The 23709-nt window shown below is 40.4% G+C and overlaps 1 protein-coding gene across 2 annotated transcripts in view; it reads right to left on the bottom strand.

Annotated features, from left to right (window-relative positions):
- Window positions 1–20388, bottom strand: part of LOC113965580 (hyaluronidase PH-20-like) — a 39170-nt gene extending 18782 nt beyond the window's left edge. The window contains exon 1 of one of the 2 annotated variants that reach the window (XM_027679184.1): window positions 20342–20388. The gene's annotated coding sequence lies outside the window, so the exon portion shown is untranslated. The other variant, XM_027679185.1, reaches the window with a different exon arrangement.
- Window positions 20389–23709: the final 3321 nt, after the last annotated feature.

Raw genomic sequence — 23709 nt, 5'->3', positions numbered from 1 at the left:
TTCTCTCCACACATCATCTGCTCTCCTGCCAGTCTGATCCACTGAGATGAATCCTACATCCCTGGTACCACTTCAGCTCTCAGGAGAACAAGTCATTAAGGCACCTGTAACATGTTTCTCAGCAGCTGTCCTCTGAGCCTCTGTCACACGTCAGATCCTATCCTGCACACACCACATCCCCTTCTCCCACCCTTCACTGAGGTTCTCTTCTCATTCTCTATTCCAGCACAGCTTGGGACACCCCTAAATCCAACCTTCATTTCTCCAAAGTGCCCATCCTAAATTCCACAAACCATAGGCAGAATGACCCACTCAGTATCATGCTTACCCATCGTGGCCATGAGACAGAGCCCATCCTCGAATTTACATCCCTCAGGACACTCTTTTCCTTCAGCCCATCACAACATGGGGCTGGCTCCCATAACTTGCTCCCAGGGTTCTTGGCATTGGTGAGCATTGCCCTCCCATGCAGTCAGACCTAGGCAGGGTTGGATCCCTTGCAGGTAAGCTATGGGAGCTCAGATTGCTCCAAAAGTTCTAGTTAGCACCATGTGCATTTGGCATGTCCTGTGCACAACTAAGATTTGCTTTCCCCATGTAGGAATAACTTTGTCACTTGCCTTTATCTTGATTTACCTGTTCTTTCTCTTTAGTCAAAATTTCCTAGATATCTTCCAGAGTTCATTGTCAGCTCCAGCCTAAAGAATTCAAACTGGTTTTTTGAGAACTATGGCGTGACTCCACTGAGCCCCACCATCTGGTACAGGGTTCAACCAGGGCACTGGGGAAGAGACACGGAAATCAGTGCACTCGCCCCAGGATATACATCAAGCATATAATGAAACCAGGAAGCTTGGGAGCATACTGTTGTTCAACCTTCAGAGAATATTCTCTTTCCTATGTGCACATAAACTTTCCAGGTGGAACTATGTCCTGCATGCACCAGAGCCCTCTTCTGTATTATAGCAGTTCAAGACACTCTGACAGCTCCCACTGTCCACTGCACACTTGGAGCTCTGGGGATGTGTCTGTATTGTGCAATGGAGACCAAAGAAGAGTTTCCCCTTATTTCCTAATAAAATAGTTTGCCTGCAGGGTACAACAAAATACAGAGACACCAGCCTGGATTTTGAAAACGGTAAAGCATGGAAAATTGCAGTGTATTTATTCAGCATAGGACATTTTTAGTTTGTCTGGACTATTTTTAGTGCCTGAGATGGTCTCCATGTGGGATAGTTCTGCACTGCACCTTCTATGTCTAAAAGCCACCATGGACTGAACTGGCAGGTTTCAGTCCCATGTTGCTGTTTCTGCAGAGCTTTTAGTTTGGACAAAGCACCACATTCCTGCAGTTGCAATTTTTTCCTGTTCTGGCACATTTGCATATGCATATGCAAGGTTATCTCTGACTTGTGCCTCTCTGTGCAGCACAGGAGAGGAGCAGCACAGCTCTCCCCTGGGAGGCCTCCTACAAGTGGCTTGCACTCAGTGCCTTCCAGGGTTCAGATCCAAGCTTTTAAAGGCAACACAGAAGGCTTTTTTGCCTTTGTTTTTCCTACAATTTTTGAATAACTAACTCATTTTCATTTTGAGAATGACAGATCTAATTTATATTTAAATCTTTCTAATCCCTTGCCAAGCTGCCATGACAATAGGCATTATAAAATTAGTAAATAAGAATTTTCCTATTTACCTGATTGCCATTCATGTCTCATTGTCTTTTATGTCATTCTGTGCCAACGCACTTTCAAATTATATCTTCCAATGTGAAAGCTAAAAGCAATCTGAGTGAAATTGTTTTATGTCAAGAAAGATAGATTCCTGTGTGTCATGTGTACATATTGAAAGCAGTAGCTTTAATAGAATAAAGAAAGAGACACTCTTCCTCACACAGCCCAAGTGGAAAAATAGTTTGGAAACCTAAACTCCATCTTAAACCAACGGCACAGTATGCTTCTGAAGTTTATCTCATCCCAAAGTCTCACCAAGGAAAACCCAGACAACACAGGTAGCTCTGGTGCATCTCTGCAAATTTATACAATGAGCCCACATTCGTTAGTGGATATTTCAGATCATGCCTTTAGCAAGAGTAAGCCCACTGGACTATTCATGCGCACTGATGTGGTCATCTAGGAAAGGATCCTTTCCACATGGACAGATTCAGAGCACACTTCGGGAGACAGGGAGAAGCACATGTCCTCGCCACAACAGCATAGAATGGGAACTTAACCAACCTTGCCATTGTAAATAGTGGAGAGTACAAGAGGCACTTAGCAGTGTTCCCTATACTCCTAAATTCTTGTTGTGTAGGATACCAGGACTACTGGATTTCAGTAAATCCAGCTTCTTGTTCTCAGCTGGCAAACTTTACTTTTTCGTACCAGAATGTGTCTTAGGGATGGAACATTTCTATTATGGAAATATAATCCACCTGGGTGCTATTCATGTGGTAGACATGCAAAATCCATGTTAATGCTCTCCACTCACTTTTTTCTAAAATACTAATGTTTTTATTAACCATAGTTACTGAGAATAATACAGGGTAGAAAACATGACAGATGATACTGACCAGCAATAAACTATCTTTGGTAAATAATATTGGCTTTCACTCCAAATAGAGAGACAGATCACTGCCCCAAGCAAAGATACATGCAAGGCTTACGAGGCAGGAAGCTTTGTTTCTTGGTTATTCCTTCGCAACAGGTTGTGTAAAAGGAGGCAGGAGAGGAGGAAGGAGAGTACCTGGAAATAAGCTCTCCCATCTCTGTCTGGGCTGACTGAAGAAGTTACAGTCCCTTCCCGTCTCTCATTTGTGCAGCAGAGACACACAGATGTAGGCAGCATTCCTCAGCCAAAATCACCCTCAGATGTATCTTACTGGAGCAGGCACATCAGTGCATCTTCTGCTGTTACACCCATTTCCAACTCCAAGAAAGAATATTTTGTTAGTCAATGTGGACTTAGATTAATTTCTATGACTGTTATATTCCCTACTAGCTTTTGTCAGGTGTTTTTTGTCTTTTTATGATTTTTTTTAAGCAGATTGACATTTTCTGTCAAATATAGTTTGATCAAACAGTTCCCATGCAGTAGTACTTCACAGTGTATTTGATTGATAGGTTTTTCGTTCTTCTCACCTTTGCATGTATTAACTTGATTCAGACTTTGATCTCAAGGATTTTATTCCAAGACCTTCTTGGAGCTAAATCTGCTCTATCTCCTGAACATTCAGAACTTGTCTGCTGAGTCTGCTTTTTTTCACCCCTACCCTGTTTGTGAATTCAAGGACAGTTAAAACTCATTACAGCTTTGCTATAACTATTTGTGTGCTGGAAGGAAGTTTTGAGATGTAGTTACAAAAAGTTATGATCCATGTTTGCCTTGTATTACAAGAAATTCAAGAGCTCCAGAAGCCTTTTGTTTATTTTCTTTACCTGTTGCTGGCTTACATATCCCTTCTGCAGAAATCAAAAATAGATTACTACCTATTTCTAACTAGATCTGTCTAGAAATAGTTTGTCCATCTTGCACAAATTGCTAGAAGATACTCCTTATTTGTTTTTACCAGTGAGACATCAGACTCAGATTTGCTTGTGATTTCCATATTAAGAACAACAATAAAAGTAATTGTAAGTCCAGTCTGACAAAGTCTTTATGCACTTCTAAAATAACTTCGAAAAAATGGATTATTTAAATAAATAGGAATCTCAGTTTATAGGAATGCTTGAGGCAACAGATCCTATGGTCTTTTACTTTCAAAATCTAAGAGTCCAATTTACTAAGCCTGCTGAGAAAAGTGCCAATTAAAGTAGACTATAAATGTTCTGTGTGAAAATGATTACCTGAATTTGAATTAAAAATAAAAAGTCAAGACTTTTCACAGGGACTGAGGTAGGAGGTTGCTTACCTGCTAGCTCCCATACCAGTGAGTTTCCACACCTAACACAGCTGGAATGCAGCCTTAAAGAAAATCTGCATAATAAACTTCCTTGGAACTGCTTCACCTGCTTGGGAAACTAATTTAAATGACTTCTGAAAGCTACAGAGGTAGCAGTTCATTTGGATTGCAAAGCAGTGTAGAAAAGGTAAGTGTTTTCCCAGACTAGCAATCTACATGTTAAAGACATGAAAAGAACTACTTGGAGTCATAAAGGCTAGTGCCAAAATACATTCAGGAAGACCCATGGTAAGTGAAATGGTGAATCTAGGCAGCAGTGCCAGCATTCATGGGCTATTTATCTTGCATAGTCTTAAAATGTTGTTGTATGCTATAAAAATTGCACTACACTTCAAGATAGCAATATCCAATATTTTTAGGCCCTAGAGGAATAGCTTTAGGAAATAGCAATTTCCATGAGAATTTCGTGTCTAGACTACATTTGATTTCCAATAGTTTAATTCTTTGCAATATAGAAATAGAATTTCTGGAGGGTATTTTTTATACTCTTCAACTAGTCATTTGAGAACTATTACAGTTTCTTCTACGCTTGACTCTACTTGGAAACTGTCTATATAAAGATGATATATGAACTTCCGGAATGCCTGTATAAAACAGAATGAACTACTTATTTCCAATTCCACTTTTCAGACCATACAGATATTTGAACTTGCTAATAAAACCACCTGTAATCAGATTGTTATGAAACAAACATAATATAAGAGTAATGTAGATATTAAAAAGTTCAAAAGCTTTATGTAGGATTGTTTTAGATGGTGGTTTTTTTGCTATTTTCTTGCTTCTGTGTTGAGCAAACAGAGTAAATCATCTAGGACAGACACTTCTCCGAATATAAAGGAAATTATCACTTTACTGAGGAAAGGGGAAAGACCTTGCAACTGGTGAAATCATGCACATGTAGGAATCCCACTCTGAATATTATATCAGCAATGAAAAATGTTTAGAAGCATCTCTTTCTCTGCTGTTATATTACTTCCAAAATCACATACCCCCAAATAAAAGAAGAACTTAATAATGGATTAGACAATAGTTGGAGTCTTCTATTTCGTAAAGTGGGATTTTATCATACTAATTTTTTAAGGAAAGCTTAGGGAAATAATAATTAATTTTCAAAGAAGTAAATAACTTCCAATTACCACAGGATACACAACCATTTTGCAACCATATTTGATGGATCATCTTTTATTTGCTACTTCAAACAGTTTTATAACCCATAATTATCTATAAACTACTGTGGGGTATCTCAGGAATAGATTTACAGTCAATGAAGATACATCTTGCTCTGATCCTGCCCTAAAAACCTGCTGAAGCTCTACACAGAAGGAAGTGTTCACATGATTAATGCTAAAGCGTTAAGCACCCATATAGAGCAGAGAGAAAAAGCAGTCTTTCATTGTGATCATTTTATAAGAACATGGCCAGGGTTACTGATTCACTTTTTGTAGACTCAATCTATGTCACCTTCTGTGGGCCAGAGTAGAATCATAGAATCACAGAATCAACTGAGTTGGAAAAGACCTCTGAGATCATCAAGTCCAACCCTTGATCCAACACTGCCATGGTTACTAGACCATGGCACTAAGTGCCACATCCAGTCTCATCTTAAAAACCTCCAGGGACGGTGAATCTACCACCTCCTTGGGCAGCCCATTCCAACGTCTGATTACTCTCTCTGTAAAAAATTTCTTCCTAATATCCAACCTAAATCTCCCCTGACACAGCTTAAGATTGTGCCCTCTTGTCCTACTGATAGTTACCTGGGAGAAGAGACCGACGCCCACCTGGCTACAACCTCCTTTCAGGGAGTTGTAGAGAGTGATCAGGTTTCCCCTGAGCCTCCTCTTCTCCAGGCTGAACAACCCCAGCTCCCTCAGCCTCTCCTCATAGGACTTGTGCTCCAACACCTTCACCAGCCTCACTGCTTTTCTCTGGACCTGCTCCAGCACCTCAATATCCTTCCTGAACTGAGGCACCCAGAATTGGACACAGTACTCCAGGTGTGGCCTCACCAGTGCTGAGTACAGGGGAAGAATCACTTCCCTGGACCTGTTGGACACACCATTCCTGATACAGACCAGGATGCCATTGGTCTTCTTGGCCACCTGTACACACTACTGGCTCATGTTCAGCTTCCTGTCAATCCAAACTCCCAGATCCCTTTCTACCTGGCTGCTCTCCAGCCACTCTGTCCCCAGCCTGTAGCGCTGCATGGGGTTGTTGTGGCCAAAATGCAGGACCCAGCACTTTGTTGAACCTCAGGATGTTAAACCTCATCCTGTTGTAATCAAACCATCTCTCCAGCTTGTCCAGGTCCCTCTGCAGAGCCCTCCTGCCTTCCAGCTGATTGACACTCCCCCCCAGCTCGGTGTCATCAGCAAATTTGCTAATGGTACACTCAATCCCCTCATCCAGATCATCAGTAAAGATATTAAACAGAACTGGGCCCAACACTGATCCCTGGGGGACACCACTAGTCACCTGCTACCAACTGGATGCAGCACCGTTCACCACCACTCTCTAGGTTTGACCCTCCAGCCAGTTCCTAACCCAGCAGAGAGTGCCCCTGTCCAAGCCGTGGGCTGCCAGCTTTTCCAGGAGAATGCTGTGGGAGATGGTGTCAAAGGCTATGCTGAAGTCCAAATAGACCACATCCACAGCCTTCCGCTCATCCGCCAGGCAGGTCACCAGATCATGAAAGGGAAATCAGGTTGGTCAGACAGGACCTGCCCTTCCTAAACCCATACTGGCTGGGTCTGATCCCTTGTCCATCCTGTAGGTGTTGTGTGATGGCACGTAGGATGATCTGCTCCATAACCTTGCCAGGCACTGAGGTCAGGCTGACAGGCCTGTAGTTTCCCAGGTCCTCCTTGCAGCCCTTTTTGTGGATCGGTGTGACATTTGCCAACTTTCAATCACCTGGGACCTCCCCAGTGAGCCAGGACTGTTGGTAAATGATAGAAAGTGGCTTGGCGAGCTCTTCCACCAGTTTCCTCATCCCCCTAGGATGGATCCCATCTGGTCCCATAGACTTGTAAGGATCCAAGCGGCTCAGCAGGTCACTGTTTCCTCCTGGATTACAGGGGGGCTATTTGGCTTCCTGTCTCTGTCTACCAGTTCCGGAGGCCAATTGTCCTGAGGACAACCTGTCTTACTGTTGAAAACTGAGACAAAGAAGGTGTTAAGCACCTCAGCCTTTTACTTATCTTTGGTGACTATGTTCCCCCCATGTCCAACAAAGAGTGGAGGTTTTCCTTGCCCCTCCTTTTGCTATTGATGTGATTCTAGAAGCACTTCTTGTTATCCCTAACAGAAATGGCTAGATTGAGTTCAAATTGTGCCTTTGTCTCTCTAATTTTAATTGCCATTAATCCAAAATGTGCCACTCATTTGAATTGCATTAATAATTTACAATTTTCCTTTGGCATAAAAACAGCTTCTTCTTGGTTGTAAATATTTCCATACTGGTTATAGATGAGGAGAAAGATTATGCTGAAGTAATTTGCTTCCAAGGAAATATAGAAAAATAATCAGGAAAATAAATGGATATAAAAAAAATGCAAAAAACCCCACCAAATGAGACTGCCCGGTTGCCCAGTGGGTAACTTGTTTGCTAGAGGCATGTAGCAATAAGTCTGTTCATTAGTGTGACATGTACATATATGCAGTCAGAGGTAAAACTGCAGAAGGGTAAATACATTCCTCTGTGTGTGTTGATAAGCACTAAATTTACATGTCAGCTCAGCGTGCACAGCCTCTTCAAGATCCTGCTAGAGGCTTACCTGTATCTTCAGACCAGTGTTATTTTTTGCACAGTGTGGCTCACAACACAGATGGCCAACAGGTGTGCCAGAGCTCTGGCCTAGGATGCAAAAAACCCTAATTCTGACATGGAAGGAATGACCAGGAAAAAGTTAGATTCAACTGAGCAGAGAGATATGCAAAAATTTATACCAAGGTAGAAGTTATAACCGAGTAGAACAACAAAGATGCAGCAGAACATGGAAGTCAGTAGAAGTCTAGAAAATACAGCATTGTATTGATGCCTTAGAATTTTTAAGATTTTTAGCTTAGATGGAAGAAAGGAAGGACATTTCTTTAAAGATTATTAGGAAAACATGGTAATAGTATTTACTGGCATGAAATAGAAAAAGGATTAAAAGGGATGAAGGAACATTTCTGCTCTCCATGTCCACTAGGGGTTAAACAAGGACTAATGAATCTCAATCACATTAAAAAAATCTGAAATTGAATATTAGAAAGCCTTGTAGCAGTAAGAGTACAGTAGAATACTTTGTCTAGGAGAACTGGGAAATCTTTCAAGCAAATTGTAGGTATAACTAATCCCTAACTTTAGAAATCAGATGATCTCCAGAGGACCCTTTCAGGATTGTATTCTTTGAATTCTACATTACTCAAACATCTCTTTGACTTAGAATTATTTTCTTTAATTTGGTTGATGTGAAATACATAATACTTTTTGGCTGCAAATCTGTCAGGCAACATATTGATTCAAGAGATGAGGCATAGAATCATAGACTCTCCTGAGCTGGAAGGGACCCGCAAGGATCATCAAAGTCCAGCTCCTAGGCCTGCACAGGACAGCCCCGAGAATTACACCATGTGCCTGAGAGTGTTGTCTACACATTCTTCAGGCTATTCCCCCGGGTCCTGTCACTAGTCACCACAGAGAAGAGGTCAGTGCCTGTCCCTCCTCTTCACCTCACAAGGAAGTTGTAGGCTGCAATGAGGTCCCCCCTCAGTCTCCTCTTCTCCAGGCTGAACAGACCAAGTGACCTCAGCTGCTCCTCATACAGCTTCCCCTCAAGACCTTTCACCATCTTTGCTGCCCTCCTCTGGACATTCTTAAAGAGTTTAATATCTTTCCTAAATTGTGATGTCCAAAACTGCACGCAATATTCAAGGTGAGGCCGCCCCAGCACAGAGCAGAGCAGGACAATCCCCTCCCTCGACCGGCTGGTGATGCTTTACCTGATGCCCCCCAGGAAACGGTTGGCCCTCCTGGCTGCCAGGGCACTGCTGACTCATATTTAACTTGCCATAGACCAGGACCCCCAAGTCCCTTTCTGGGACCTGCATGTTGTAGGATTGTTTGCTAGATAAAGCCTTTAAAGACTGCTCATGTTTTCATTGCAAACCAGTGTAGAAATATGAGAAACAAAGTAATTTTGAGAACTCCTTCCAGTCTCTGGTGCCATATATTTGATATGCAGAAGCATTAAAAACTCCTTACACTGCCTCAGCCATTGTAAGGCTAATTCAGAAATTTTAACTATTAATCTCAAAATAGGTACTTAGACACTGCACCAGTGAGAATTAATAGCTATGTTTAAAAATATAGACTTTGTTTTCCAACTTCTGAGGTGAAAACTTTTGATTTAGGCTCATTTATTGCCTCCTTAAACAAAACCAAACTTTGAATTTCTGCACACTGTCCCCAGCAACACTAGTATGACTTGAACTTTAAACTCGCACTTGATCTTGCTTCTGCACTCAGAACTCACCCAAGACCACACAAGTCAATACTAAGAAAATTGTCCAAGGCCGGTCTGTGTAGCCTTGCAAGGAATTTTTCAGTGAAAAAGACAGTTGCTCCCTCTTGCGTGCAATCTGATTACAGAATTATTAGGACATTTAAAGGATTTTAAATCTATAAACCCAAGATATATATAAAACCCTCAAACACTAAAAATTAATTGCAGGTATTTTTATCAAAAATATGATCAAGACTTGAAAACATTAAAATCTTCCTTAATCTATAGCCTTTATCCCATACTTGAACAATACTGGTCCTTTCTCCATCTCTACTCTTAATGGATTCAAAGAATCTACAGTTGAATTTATTTTTTTCTTTTATCATGGTATCACAATTGAGTTGAAAGCTCAATTCCAATCTATCTAGTTAGTATCTAATCTACCTGTTTCATCGCATAAAATTGGTGTAGCGACCATTCAGTGCTATGTCATAAAATCTGTGGTACAGCTGAAAGTAATTGAGTTAATGGCAATGAAGACTGAGCTATTTTCCCACTCTTCAGGCAAATTGGAACCTAATAACCTCAAATGATACTCATATAACACTACAGTGAAGTTTGCATCCTGCTGTCTACTTTATCCTACTGGATAAGCTGAAAGATGACTATTAAACTGCCAAATTGATACTTTCCTTTATCACTTAGGATGGGATTTCTCTCATCCATCTAAAAGTTATGTCCTTGCTCTGAGGTAGTTATTACAGACACACTTTATCATTGACAGAAAAAGACAGAAACCCCTAGAGCATGACTCATTCCATCTATGTACAACACCTATCTAGTAGATTTATCCTTGCCAGGAGATAACTTCTCCCTCTAATAATGACTCAGTAAATCATGGACACATGGCTGGGTGCACAGACCTAACACATAAATGGTTAAGATTGTACTAATTGGGTGCCACAGAGTACTTTACTCAGGGAACTTTGGGCACTTAGCTGAGGTGCCTGCTTTAGGAATGCAGTTGTCATAGACTCTCTCTGAAGGAACCTCTCGAGTTCATGTCCAATTCTCAGCAGTGGGTGAGGGGGGATGAATCACCCTGCAGAAGTGCCTGTCTCTCTCAGTTGCCTGCAGATGATACCTAACAAGAGCAGGCCTTTAATTAGTGCAGAAAAGGTAAGGTATGTAGATGAATTCAAGACCTAAATAGTCAGTTATTTACACAGAAAATGATATAAAGAACAATGTGAATGTCATCACACAAAATTGCTCAATTTGAGAGTCAGTGCACAGTCTGAAGATGTGCTAGTGACCCACTGGGGCAGTAACTGTCTACCTTAGTGGCTCATCTATTTTTTTCTCCAAGATACTGTATAACCAAATGTTTGATGTTTAGCCTAATTTTCAATAAAATTATATAAGGATAAATTGTAAGAATTACCTACTTAAAAGGAAAAAAAAGACAAAAAGTAAAATGAAAACATGTATGTTGATAACTTTTCCAAAGAGCACACTGCATTAAACAGTTAAGTCAAAGCATTGCTTGTACCAAGTTAGCTCCAAAAGATACCCACCATACAAACAATTATTATCAAATTGCTGCAGTAATAAATTGGTAAAATTATTTTTATAAAGAACAAATATAGGACATCATCATGTTACAGTCTGAGCACCAGCTGGGGCAGGTTCAATAATGGTGACAAAAAAACCCCACGAATGCAGGCTCCCGGTAGCTTAAGGAGTTCATATGTACAAGCGCACGCACATTCAAACCCTTTGGCTTTATGAGTTGCAGTAGTGAGGCTAGAAACCTAGTTTTAGAAAATCAGAAATGGTAACATCCTGAGTACTTTGTGAGTGCCATTGCCAAACACTCCTTCATCTTTCCCTAACATAAACAAATAAACCAGCTCAAATTAGTTTGTGTTACAGATTGATCACTCAAAGATTGGCTGAAAACACTTTGCAAGCAAAGGAATCACTTTCTTAGATTCATTTACTTTCCAGAACAGCTGCTAAAGCAAATCAAAATAAAGGAACTGCTCTGTAGAAACCCAGTAGCAGACACCATTCTGTTTTACACAGGGTGGCTGCCCTTCCACGTGACATGAGAAAGTACAACTCATGTTGTATCAGCCAGTCCCCAGCATCCCCAGCAGGATGAGGAAGAAAAGACCTGGCATTGTTTTAGTCTCTTAGTCTCTTCTCTGCACCACCATAGGGAAAAGTGTGCTTGGGAAAAGTCACTGTACTGTAGTGCCTATGCCTTTCAAGCAGCACTCAAAATCGCAATATATTTTGCTGTGATATACCAGGCTTGGTTTCATGTATCCCGGTAAGGCGCAATCTGTCTGGGAAATGTGGGAACAAATTCTTCCTTTGGATATTAACTCACTACCCTGGATTAACAGCTGGCACTTAGCAAATAGTGCCTATGCTCTACTGATTTTACCTCCTTTATAGCTTTCTCTGTGACTGCCCTTGAGTTAATGGTAATATCATGCATTCACAGGATAGCGCTCATCATTTATTTCCCAACACAGCAAGTGTTGTCCTGTGCTGGATCCTGAGCAGGTCCGAGCCAGCCCAAATCCTGTGTAATTAACTTTGACCCTGCACTACAAAGTGTGTTTGACAGTGAGCATCATTCTCCCCATCAGTTCTGCAAAAGGAGGATGAAAGAATTCAGATGGGTGGTATGGAACAACCTGGCATATTTTTGCAGATTGCATTGCTACGGTTGCAAGTCAATGTCTCTGCATCACAGTGCAGGGAATAGAGTGCTGCAGAATGAGTTGCGTTGGCCTCAAATGCTTCAGTTCTTTTAGTTCTCATCCAAAATAATTTGGGCGATGATAATGTATTTATTAAATAAAATATTTTATAATTTTTTTATACAGGAACAAGGTGCCAGATTAACTTCTTTTATTGAAAGCCTCAATGATATTGAAGTTAATGACATTTCATTCCCCGAATATATTTGTCAAAATCTTCCAAGTGAGATAAAGTTTAATAGGTCACTTGGTCTGTTCTTTGAAAATGTATGTATATTCCCAAATTCACATATTCTTTTCAAATACTTTCCACAGAATAAAATAATCTTACAACTTTGATTTTACCCTAGTATTCACCAGACTGTCCCTCCTTTCCTAGGTTGGATCCATTGTTTTTATTTATAATCTTTGACATCACACAAGATAGATTTTCCTTTTTCTGGTATCCATAGCAATTTTTGTTATAGCCTATGAATTTTGTCCTTTTACTAGGAATCATTGTACACTCTGTCAATTATTTGTGTGTGTGTGTGTGTAGTGGTACCTTCAGTTCTCATTCATATTTTTTTCCCTAAATTGCTTATAATGCTTAACGTATTTTTGAGGTCAGGTTCTGCTCAGATCAGTGTGCAATATTGCAAGTGCAGGGATACTGCTTCGTGATGTCCCACTGCTACATCAAATTCAAATTTTTTTTTTTTTTTTTTGCAGTTAGATGAAGCCACTAGTTTGTTAGCTACTCATATTTCTTTTTCTTCAACTATCTCTCTTTCCTTGAGGGAGAAAAATCTTTCCTGCTCGGTTTGTTACCGCTAAGTTTACCCTATGCCCACTAGCTTGTGAAACTTGAGCAATTTCCCACAACAAATTCTCTGAGAACCGCTACTAACTCAGAATATATATTTTGGTACCCAGTGAATAGACTTTACTTATTCACTGGCTCTTCTTGTCCCTGAGGGAAAATCAAGCAGACACAGATCTTTTCTTGCTTTTACTTGTGAACAACTCTGAGTTTGTTTATGCAAGGTAAAACTAAAACACTGCAGAATGGAAATATAGGTTGAAAAGAATTAACATCCTCTTGTAAAACAATTTTTTTAATAAAGGGGAGAAAGGAAGAGAACTTAGTCTTGCATAGGAGAGCTAAGGGGCAATTAAAAAATAAGATGGGAGAGTAAAAAAGGTAACCAAAGGCTAAAAAATTACAGGTTTCTAATAGAAAGGAATAAAAAAAGAGAATAAATGTATATTGACTGAGGGGGGGGCAAGTAAATATATTTATTTACTGCATTCATTCCCATTTTTTTAAAAATTGCAGATAAAATGCCTTGCCCAAGGATCTGATCCTGTACCATCAAAATTAAAGTACTTCTGTTTTTATTGACTGTGCTAGGAGTAAGACCAACATCTAGAGTTACCTAAAGATTTAGAATGTGAAGAATTTAGTGGAATAGGGCTGTTATATTGCCATGAGCTGAGGGGGAAGATTACTTTGTGAATGGAACACAGGAACTACTGCTCTGCCATGGTGCATTTTTATGGTGAAACTTGGAGTGAAAATATTTCCAGAAGCCACAGGAAGGCAGTATCTAACAACTTCATTGTAGTTTTGAAAGCTTCATGTCCAATATCTGAAAAAAGGACATGTGATATCTGTCAATCGTTCTACCTGAACTCGGCTTAGAGTTGGTCAAATATTTTTCAATGGCACCTTATTTTCAGGCAGAAAATGCTGACTTTTGACCTTTTGCTTAATTCTGACCTTATCTTTTTGATTGTTATAATGTAAATGACTGATACAATGTAAATTTGCATGTAAATAATCACAGAGTTGTTTGGCACTTATAACATTTCCATTTCTTCAAAGTGGAGTTAGCCTTCTGTGAATGCCCTGAAGCGACTGCAAAAAAATGTGATTTTTTTTCACAAAAAGATGAGATGTGTCAAGTAGTAAAATGCCTAAAGCCACAAACATTCAAGCATCTTTCACAGACCCTGGGTGGGTAGACAGGATGCTCTCTGAAGTTTCTTCACCATAAGGAGGAGACTACTCAGGGCCCATGAGTACTGATTTCAGAGATAACTCATGTAGGTAGTAGGCAAAGACCCCCTCACTCTCCTTTTTGGCTGCCATATTTTAGTGGCCCAATTGCTCAGGTCAGGGGAGCCAGGGTATATAGTGTGACCTAGCCTGTAATTGCACTCCTTCATGTCCCTTCAGAGGAACTGGCAGGCAGAGGGGGTGAACCCACACCTTTTCTCTTGTTCACATACAAAAGAGCTGAAAAAAAGATCTCTGTTTTCCTGCTCTTCCAGGGTCCAAGGTGTAAGACACTTGAAGGGAAATCACTCCAAACCTGCTTGAACTCCTCCTTTCTGGTTCAACTCCTCTAATTTTGTCATTATTACGTCATTGTCCTTGTGGACAATTGCAATAGTAATAGCAAGTATTAATCCATGGGTGTAGATTAATAATCTAGTGTGTGATTTACATTTATGGAGGGAAGTAATAGGACATTGGTGTATGAAATCCCTCAAATACAGGCACTGAGAGGCTGGCATGTGTCCTGGTGCAAGGGATTAACCTAGTTGTCCTGTCCTTGGTGCTCACTCTGCGCTATCTCCATCTTGGGGAATCTGGCTGTACCAGGTAAACTGAGTTCCCTGCACAGTTGATAACAAAGTCGGTGTCTGTTTGGAAAATAACAGTTTAAAGATTTCTGCACAAAAAATTCACAATACTACCGGGTCCTGTGTAAAATTTTCTCATTTGACCTACATTTTTTTTCAGATCACCATATTTTACAAGAAAATAATATTAATTGTCGCCCCACCCTTAGCCTGATGCTCAGCCTTTTTGGCAATAAAGTGATCATATGAACTTTCCACGTATTTTGCTCTTTTCCAAAGGGAAGAATGTATTTTCTTTCAAAAGTCATTTTTCCAAGTTAATTACTTGACATTAATACAGATTTTTCATTATGCAAATCAGCTTACAAGCCCATTAGCTATTGCAGCTGTTGTTGGTATTCTTAACTAGCTTAGTTCTGCAGGACAGTGTGGAACAGCTTCACACAAAGCTTTTGCTACAAGAAAGAAAACCTTATTATCTCACTCACCTCAGAGGGATATATTTCAGCTAAGCAGAATTTCAGAGCAGCTGTGTTTGCCAGTGGGTGAATATCTGTCATTGAAGTTGGCTGGATATAATCTTTTGATAGGGAATATAGAGAATTCTTGCAGAAAGAAAGCAGAAAATTGAGGGGAAAGAGTAGTTTCGCTGTAGCAGTAGAAAATGCAATAGTAGCAGGGAAAAGTATTATTTGAGTTTTGCATTTTATATGGGGCAGAAAGGAACAGCTGGCTTGTGACCCTTAGAGGAGTTTTTTGAGGTATTTGCTCTTTGCAGTGTGGAAAACTGACAACATTCAAGCCCCAAAGGGAAGAACCTTCAATTCTGCCCAAAGCCAGTAAATTCAGTGTCTGGTTTTGTGACCTTTTTGCATGCTATACTTTCTGTTTTTCCTAAATTGCTGGTTAAAGTATAAAATCTGTTTTTATATACAGAAGTATGAATATTAAAACCAATGTTTTCATCAGTAAGAGGAATTTCAGAGACCTGAATACTCAGAAACTTTGTTCAGCTTGCAAAAAGCTGTTCAGCTGTAACTGAAACTCATCTAAGTTTCCTGAACGAGGCAGCTTTCCTAGGTGAGGTTTTCCAATGCAATTTCCAGTAATTTCTCTGTTCTTGATTTTGGTAAGGTCATCGGAGTATGTTATATTGTGGCATTTTTTTGCCATTTCTATTTCCAGTTTCAAAAAAGGAAATTATTGCAAGGAGCATAGACTGTGACAGGCTGAAAGAAAATTCCCTTTTTTTTGCCTAAGATTTCAAACTTAGCTTTCTTTAGGCTTTAGGCAAAGATTGCTAAAGGTGCAGGTGACTGTTACTGAACTTTGTTCTCTAGCCTCAGTTCTTACTCGAATTTGGGTGGTATTTCTTGTTTCTATTTTCAGTGCCGTAATCCCCGAATTACCATTATCACAATACATTAGACCAGAGAGAGTAAGGTTTAGGCCCACAGAGCCACTTAAGTATTTAAAGCATTTCAAAGCCTGAATTCTATTTAAATCACTTAGAGCAGGTTGGTAAAATACAGTCTTGAACATAGAATATACAGTGTAAAGTTAGAAGAATATGGAGTGTAAAGTTAGAAAAATATCCCCATCACCTGTTTATTTACATTCTAAATATCTCAGGTTTTAAAATGTTAAACTCCCTCTGCAGGGGTAGAAAAAAGCAAATGTTTTAAAGAGTATTTTGACTTTAGTATTTAAAATGCAGGAAATAAACTGCTAGAATAGCTGTTTTGCATTAAAAAGGGGCACGACTTTTAATTTAACATATTTCTGATATAAATTAAATTGTTTATTTTTTCTCCAATACAAAATCTCAGCGAAAAGGAAAGAGAAAGTTGTAAGAATATCAAAATGTTCAGAGAAAAGAAGTTTGTTTGTTAGTTGCAATGACTTTTCATTTTCATTTTGTATTTAGTTAGAAATTAAAAAGTTGAAGGCAAAATCATTTGTTGAAATGAAACAGCTACAAAAGGATTTTTTCATTTCCTGACTGAAAAAGAAATTTGAGTCTTTAAAGTGATAGATAGAGAAGCATCTGTGTTGCATTATCTGTATCCCTTGGATTTAAGAAGACATAAGTGGTGGAAAATGCAGTTGAAAATAAAGATCTCTGACACTTTTTCCAAACATTTTCTTTTTATTCCCCCTCCCCCCAAGCCTTGTCTGTTGCCTCCAGGTTTCTTTCAGAAGCCCTGGTGCTGCTCTGGCTCTGAAGGTCAAACCTGGCCCAGGGTACTGACACCTCACCCTCAGCAGGAGTGGGATCAGCTCCTCCTCTGGGTTGCTCCTATGCAGCTGGTAGGTGCTCTAAGCTGGGGTCATACCATGGCTGGAACCTTCCTTGCAGGGCATTAATCTGGGGGAAAGGCAACAGAATTCCTAACCCATTGCCTGCATTTCTACCCTACCTGTTGCACTTTTGGCTCTTTGATACTCATTAAGAGGAGGAAAAGGAGAAGGTATATTTTGACAGGTGAAACTTCAATATAAAGAAGCCCTTTGCATTCTCATTTCTAAAATCTCCCTTTACTGATTTGTCTTATGGGCTGCTTTATGTGCTTATTAGTTTAACTAATAGTAAAAACAAATTTATCATAATGTGTGGCCCCTTAATGTGCAGATAAACAGGGATACAGCAGGCCCTGCTCAGACTGTAAGGTGTTCTCTTAAATGAAAAATGGGTAGTTGAATAACAGTCCAAAAATTATTTTACTTAGTATATTGCTCAACTGCCTAAAAGCTAATTATAGTACCTTGATAGAAAGAGTTCCAAGTGACAACACTTCCTTTATTGCCATTAGCATGTGCAAACACAGGGAGCTGGCAAAGATTAATAAGCTCTACAATTTTGTGCTGATGGAGTTTGTCTACCTGCCTGCATCACATTTCTTCCCTAACTGGGTCTCTCTAAGAGAGGAAGGTGACTTTTTGGAATCTCTCTGCTATTACTGTTGTCATTAACTTGGTAGGAAGATATCTTGATTATGTGCCAATTGTGAGAGTTATTTTTGATATTGCAGCCCTGTTTTATGCCTGTTAAGTAGATATTTTACTGTATACAGTGCCAGACTGGTGGGAATTAATGTACACACTAAAACTCAAACACACAGTCTTGCTATCAACACTAACAGTGTTAGAGCAGTAACCAACACTGTAATGTTTATAGCAGGTCTGTCTGTGTACATGTAAATAAATTTGACAGATTGTGCAATATATTAATGAAATTATGTTCAGTATCCTCGAAGGAGAGTTTTTAGTAGATACTACTCACAGATTTCAGCAATTTTTTTTTCCAAAGGAAGTAATGTGTATTTTAAGTTACTTGCTATTTTTGTGCATAAAACTCTTGATTTTTTTTTCCTGGTTCATTAGGATATTAGAAGCTATGTGCTAAAAAACTGGGCAGACTGTGCACTTTAGATGCTAAGTGATTTGAAGGGGTTTCCAAGATTGTCAGCAGAGAATCTGTGTGGTAGAGCTACTCTTTTGTTACTCTTAGCTTATTACTAATGGAGGTTCCCTCATATCTGTCATAATTTTCCTTGTATTTCTAGTTCTCTGCATTCCTGACCTGTCTCTATTCAATTCTAAGGTTAAATGAGATAGACAATAAATGCTTTAATAAATATGTAAATTTCAGTCAAAAAAAGAAAATGTGTTAGAAGTAATTAGTGCTGATATTTCCACAACAGATCTCATGAAGATGAATTAAGAAACTTTTTGATGGTGAAAAACAATTACAGACTTTCATATGGCCGCAAAATATGTTGAGGACAGAAGACAGGGCAGTTCTGAGATATCTTGACTCAACATTTTGCCCACAGCCTGCAGAGTCCTCATCTTATAGGGAGTGGTTTTGTTTTAACTGTGTTACTTATAAGCTTCAGAAAACTCACCATGCCTTTCTCAGACTAAAGAACTAGAGCACACTGCTGAGGGTTTAGGGAACTTGAGCCTTCTTCCTGCTTCACCAAGGTGTTAGGAGAGGTACCTATGTCACAGCTTCCAAAGATTCTCACAGATATAGCTCATCCCATGCCTGGAGGCCTTACCTTTGATGTGTTCTTGGTGACTATTTGACAAAAGAGGATCAAACACTTCTCTGCTACAGCCCTGAGAGCCCTGAGAGCCTGATAGCCCAGTCTCTCCTGTGGCCTCCCTCCACCCCAGCCCATATCCCAGGAGCCCCACTTTGGTTTGGCTTGGGGCTATTGGTGCCTGTCTCCACCCCTGTCTCTGTGTAGACATCAGCTTGTCTCCAGCCCCATGTCCTGCTGCTCCTTACTGGGCTCTCTGGACCCCACTTGGACCTGGCTCACCACTTTCCTCTTCCGGGGCTGTCAATGGTCCCCATTACCAGCAGCTGGCCCTGTCCACCACGTCCAGCCTCCATCAGACAGGGGGCATGGCCCATGCTGGGGTCACCCTGGGCTGCCCATCGCTCCTGGAGCAACTGACTCTCACAGTCCTAACACCCTTGTCTTTGGCTTACTATTCTGAGAAAATAAACATATTATGTATACAAATAACAACAGCTCCCTGCTTTTTCCACTGTAATGTTTCAGCAAAATTCTCAGGCTGAGTTAGAAGTGTAGGAGACCTGGGTTTCAGTCTCTGCTCCCAAACAAGATCAGCAAACAGGTCTTTCAAATGCATTTTGTAAGTACTAGGCTATCAAATAAAATGAGATAGAGTTTGGGTTTATCGGCATCAATTGGCTCTCCCTCAGATATGCAGAAGATGTGTTCTAAGGACACTTAGCAAATCCCTCTCTGCTGGTCGCACAGATGAGAATTCCAGAGAATTGCACCAAACAGTAAATGTGAAATAGGTCTCCAAGTAGCCAGGTGGTAAGAGGGGTCAAGTGGTGATGAGACATTACTAGGAAAACCTGGTGTGTTGAAGGAATGTAGCAGTCTACAGCGCTAGGAAATACCTGAGCAGGAGATTTTAGGGGTTTGGTAACATCTGCATACTAGGTGTAAACATCCTGTCTCATTGTGGTTGCTACCATTCTGCATCTATTAGTAAGCATAGAAAAACAAACCATCTCTGTAAGTGTCCCCATATACTAGGACACAGACATTTCTTTTCTAAACACAAATTTATCCAGACTAAAACCCCAAAGCCCCAGTGCAAGCAGTTTTAAAAACACTTAGTGATGATTTACTCGTCTACATACATTATATTATAACTACTGTGTTCTATCCCAGGTATCTCCATAGGGTTGGCAGGTATGACATAGGGTGCATATGAGTCTCACATCCATCTGGGACAGCAGCTGAAGGCCAGGTGAGATATACCTGAAACCCACCCTTTGCTTAGGAATGACCCAGCTCAAACAGTAGCAGGCTTAAACCAAAATAAGGAAATTCATACAGAGTTTTTTTACCTGGTTCTGATGAGATCTGTTGCTTACAAGGCTCTGCAGGAGAGAGCTACCAGAACTGTCTGTTCCCAGGCTACCTTACCTTTATACTGGCTGGCAGACATTCAGTTCTTCCAGTCCTTCCCTAAGTGGCACAGAGTGAAGTTTGTGGCACACCACTTATGCCCACATTCACTTGTTACAGCATGTACTCTTTGGCACAGCAAACAAAGCGATCCCAACCTCCTCCCAGAAGTTGAGATCAGGAGGGGTGAGGGCCCTTGGTATGCAGACGGAAGCATTTGCTGCTGTGTAAAAACTGAAGTCTCTGATCAAAGATATCAAGAGAATGAAAACCAGTCATTGGAAAATCTGCAAGCTTCTGAAATGGCACAAGTCAGAAACGTGATAGACAGATGGAGGCTTGAAGTGACCGTGCTTGTACTTTTTACTGACTCCTCTTGAGCTAGTACACCAGGCCTCCTTAGTCAAGCTAGACAAAACCCACTGTCCAGCAATGCTACGTAACAGCAGGCCATGGGGATGCTCAGGCAGCCCCACCACATTTATGGAAGCTCTTCCCATATGCCAGTGCACTGCTTCAGAGCCAGAAGGTCTAAAAGGCAGCACTTCAAAGGAGCTGTACAAATCCTGCTCCTCATGAGCAGGAGCAAACCTAACAGGTGCCCACCTCTGCCAGTGTAAACAGGCTGTATTTCTGATTCTCTCTCCCTGTGTGGCCGGGCTAATCGCCTGGAGGAGTTTGGTTTGTTGACCCTGTTGCTGTGCTGCTTTACCAGCTGCCCTGGCTCCTGCTCGCAGCACCACGGCACAGGAAGGGACGCGGAACCACTCAGAAAGCAGAGCCCTGGAAGCCAGCATGGGACACAGGGTTGCCAAGGCAAACTGAGCCACAAAACATCCAGGTTTTTTCCTATCTCAAGTAATCCTGGAAAAAGATTTGGACTGTGTAAAAACATATACCTGATAAAGAAGTCTGGACAGGCAATGTCACTCTTCAATCAGAAGACAGGTTTACCTTATTTTGGAAGTGGTCCATTTCCAGGAAATATGAAATAGTATGAATAAGTCATATTTGTTCATTTCTACACCATCAAATCTTCCACGGAGCAACAAGAAGATTAGAGAGGCTATCTTGTCATGTTTCTCAGTGCAGTGAGTTGATCAGTGCTACAAAATCCGTTTGAGAAACTAGGTAATCACACTCCTCTGGGCAGATTTCAATAGATATGAGACACTCTTCAAAACGCTTTTCTCTCCATTTCCAATTAATATTTTAATGAGCAAATTTTCTTTGAAGAACCTCTCGAGGAAACAGCAAATTTTATTTGAAAGGAGAAAAAATTTCTAAAAAAGTAGTTTTTCCATTTTTCTCCATTAACACTTGCCTTGAAGCCTGATTGAAAGAGTTTGATTGATCTGCTCGGAGAGATTGAGTCATTCAGATAACACAATAAAATTGTGGTTAAGTAACCTATTCCTAAAAATGACAGAACATAAAAATTGTAAAGATTTTAATGCAAAACTCAGGTGCAGCATTCTATTCAATAAGTAGACAAACCATGTAAATAAAGCTAATCTGCTACAACTAAAGCAAATTTCTATTTCATAGGATTGGTCACAACATAAAGAAATAGCTTTTTGTAGATGTAGTTCCTTTATGTTGAATTATGTGTATGCAATAACATTTTCAACAGGTAGACTAGACAGTTCTCACAGTGCTTATATATCTATAGCTCAGGTATTAATACTGTGAACTAAATAGCCATTAACCAGGCACACCACAAGGCCCAAGGGCTCTTACCCTGTTCTTGGCTCAGCCATCTGTAAGTCTGTCTCTTTGTACTACAGTTTGACTATCTGTAAATGGTTGTTTATGGCCTTCGTAAAGCATTTCAAGCTTCATGGGCTGGATATGTTGTAAAAGAGCAGGTATTCATTGGAGTCATTATGCCAGCGACTTAAAAGCCACCAACTATTGAAAACAATAGACATTAAGCTCTTTCTGACATGTGGCTTTAGGAGTTTTCAGTCGTTTCTCCACACCCCGTAGGTTGAACCTAGTGCGCCTTTGAGCAGTGGTCCAGCACCTTTGGAAGTGTTGGCTTTCTGGGGTAGATGTTTTATAGCTGATCTACAGAGAATATTTATTGTGTCTGAGACAGATTGGATCTTAAGCATGCACAGAATAGACATGGCATTTCTTGAAAGAGTCAGATTCTGTGCTCAGATGTCACTTACCTGGCCTCATCTGCAGCCACAAACATGAATAGAAAGGCCAGACTAAATTTTCAGTCAGAAAAAATGGTCATGCTAGAAGAAATCCATCTACAAGCTAACCCCAGCCAAATGCATTCTTTCATAAATGAAAATTATTATTTCTTCTGTACTCTATATTTTGCCAGCCAGAGCTGGAGGAAATCCTCCAGCTATTGAAAAGCAATAGTTAATGTGTAGGAGGCCTGGCTCCACAGCAATACTTGCCACTGCCCTGGCTGCTCTACCTTCACATCTCGCCACAGACTACAGTCCTGGCACTACAAAGCTGCCAAGTGAATGTGTTCCTCTCAAACTCTGTCTGCCAAGACTGCACGGGGACAGTAATACTGATTGTTCATTATAAAGCCCTAATAGGTGTTTAATGACACTAATTTTTTTGCAATGCCAGTTGGTATTTTAATAGCCTTAATAATAGCACATATTAGTAGCATTATTACTTGCTTGTGTAACACTATGCTGTGCCAGTAGTAACCAATGAACGCACAGTCTAGGAAATTCATCCACCTGGAGCTGATTTCTCTGAGTAAAGCTTTAAATTCAGGGAAATTGGATGTGAGCTTGGTGTGGGAGTGGGTGAGAGAGAGTTTTAACGCCCTTTTGGAGTTATAGATCAGCTTCCAATTCCTGCTGATTCAGAAATCAGTTTAAAAGTAGATAATTCCACCTGGGCCGTTTGTGTGCCTGCTGCTCCAGACTCAGTCGAGAGCGACAGACCTGCTGCGCAAGCCAAGCCACCGAGAGGTAGGAATCCAAGATGGGGAGATGCCAATGTGCCATCTTTTGAACAGCCTTTTGCATCCATCCTCCATATGACTAAAAAATTAATAGTAAGAACAGATGAAACAAATAATATTACTGGGTTACGATATCAGTTTTGGAGTGTCTGATGAAAGCAGCTCAACCAGCAGCCTCAGATATGTCCCAGCCAACGGGCAAATGTTGTAACCATTGATAGCAACTGCTGTAAATTATTTTAAAGCTATTACTCAAAAGATAGTTGTCAGCACCTCCAACAGGAGCCTGCACTTGGGTGATTCTGTGGTCCCCTCAGTGTGAGCAGATGTTGGCCAGACTTGAGCTGAGCACTGGTCCAGGTTGGGTATTTTGCTTTTGCTATTTGTTATATGCTTGGTCTGCACACTGAGCATCAATACTTTCACATCCTACACA

This window comes from Neopelma chrysocephalum, unplaced genomic scaffold (assembly GCF_003984885.1).
Source record: "Neopelma chrysocephalum unplaced genomic scaffold, ASM398488v2 Primary Assembly neopelma1_45, whole genome shotgun sequence".
Classification (NCBI taxonomy): Eukaryota; Metazoa; Chordata; class Aves; order Passeriformes; family Pipridae; genus Neopelma; species Neopelma chrysocephalum.
Note: the sequence above shows the minus strand (reverse complement) of the source record. Positions and strands in the feature narration are given on the sequence as shown.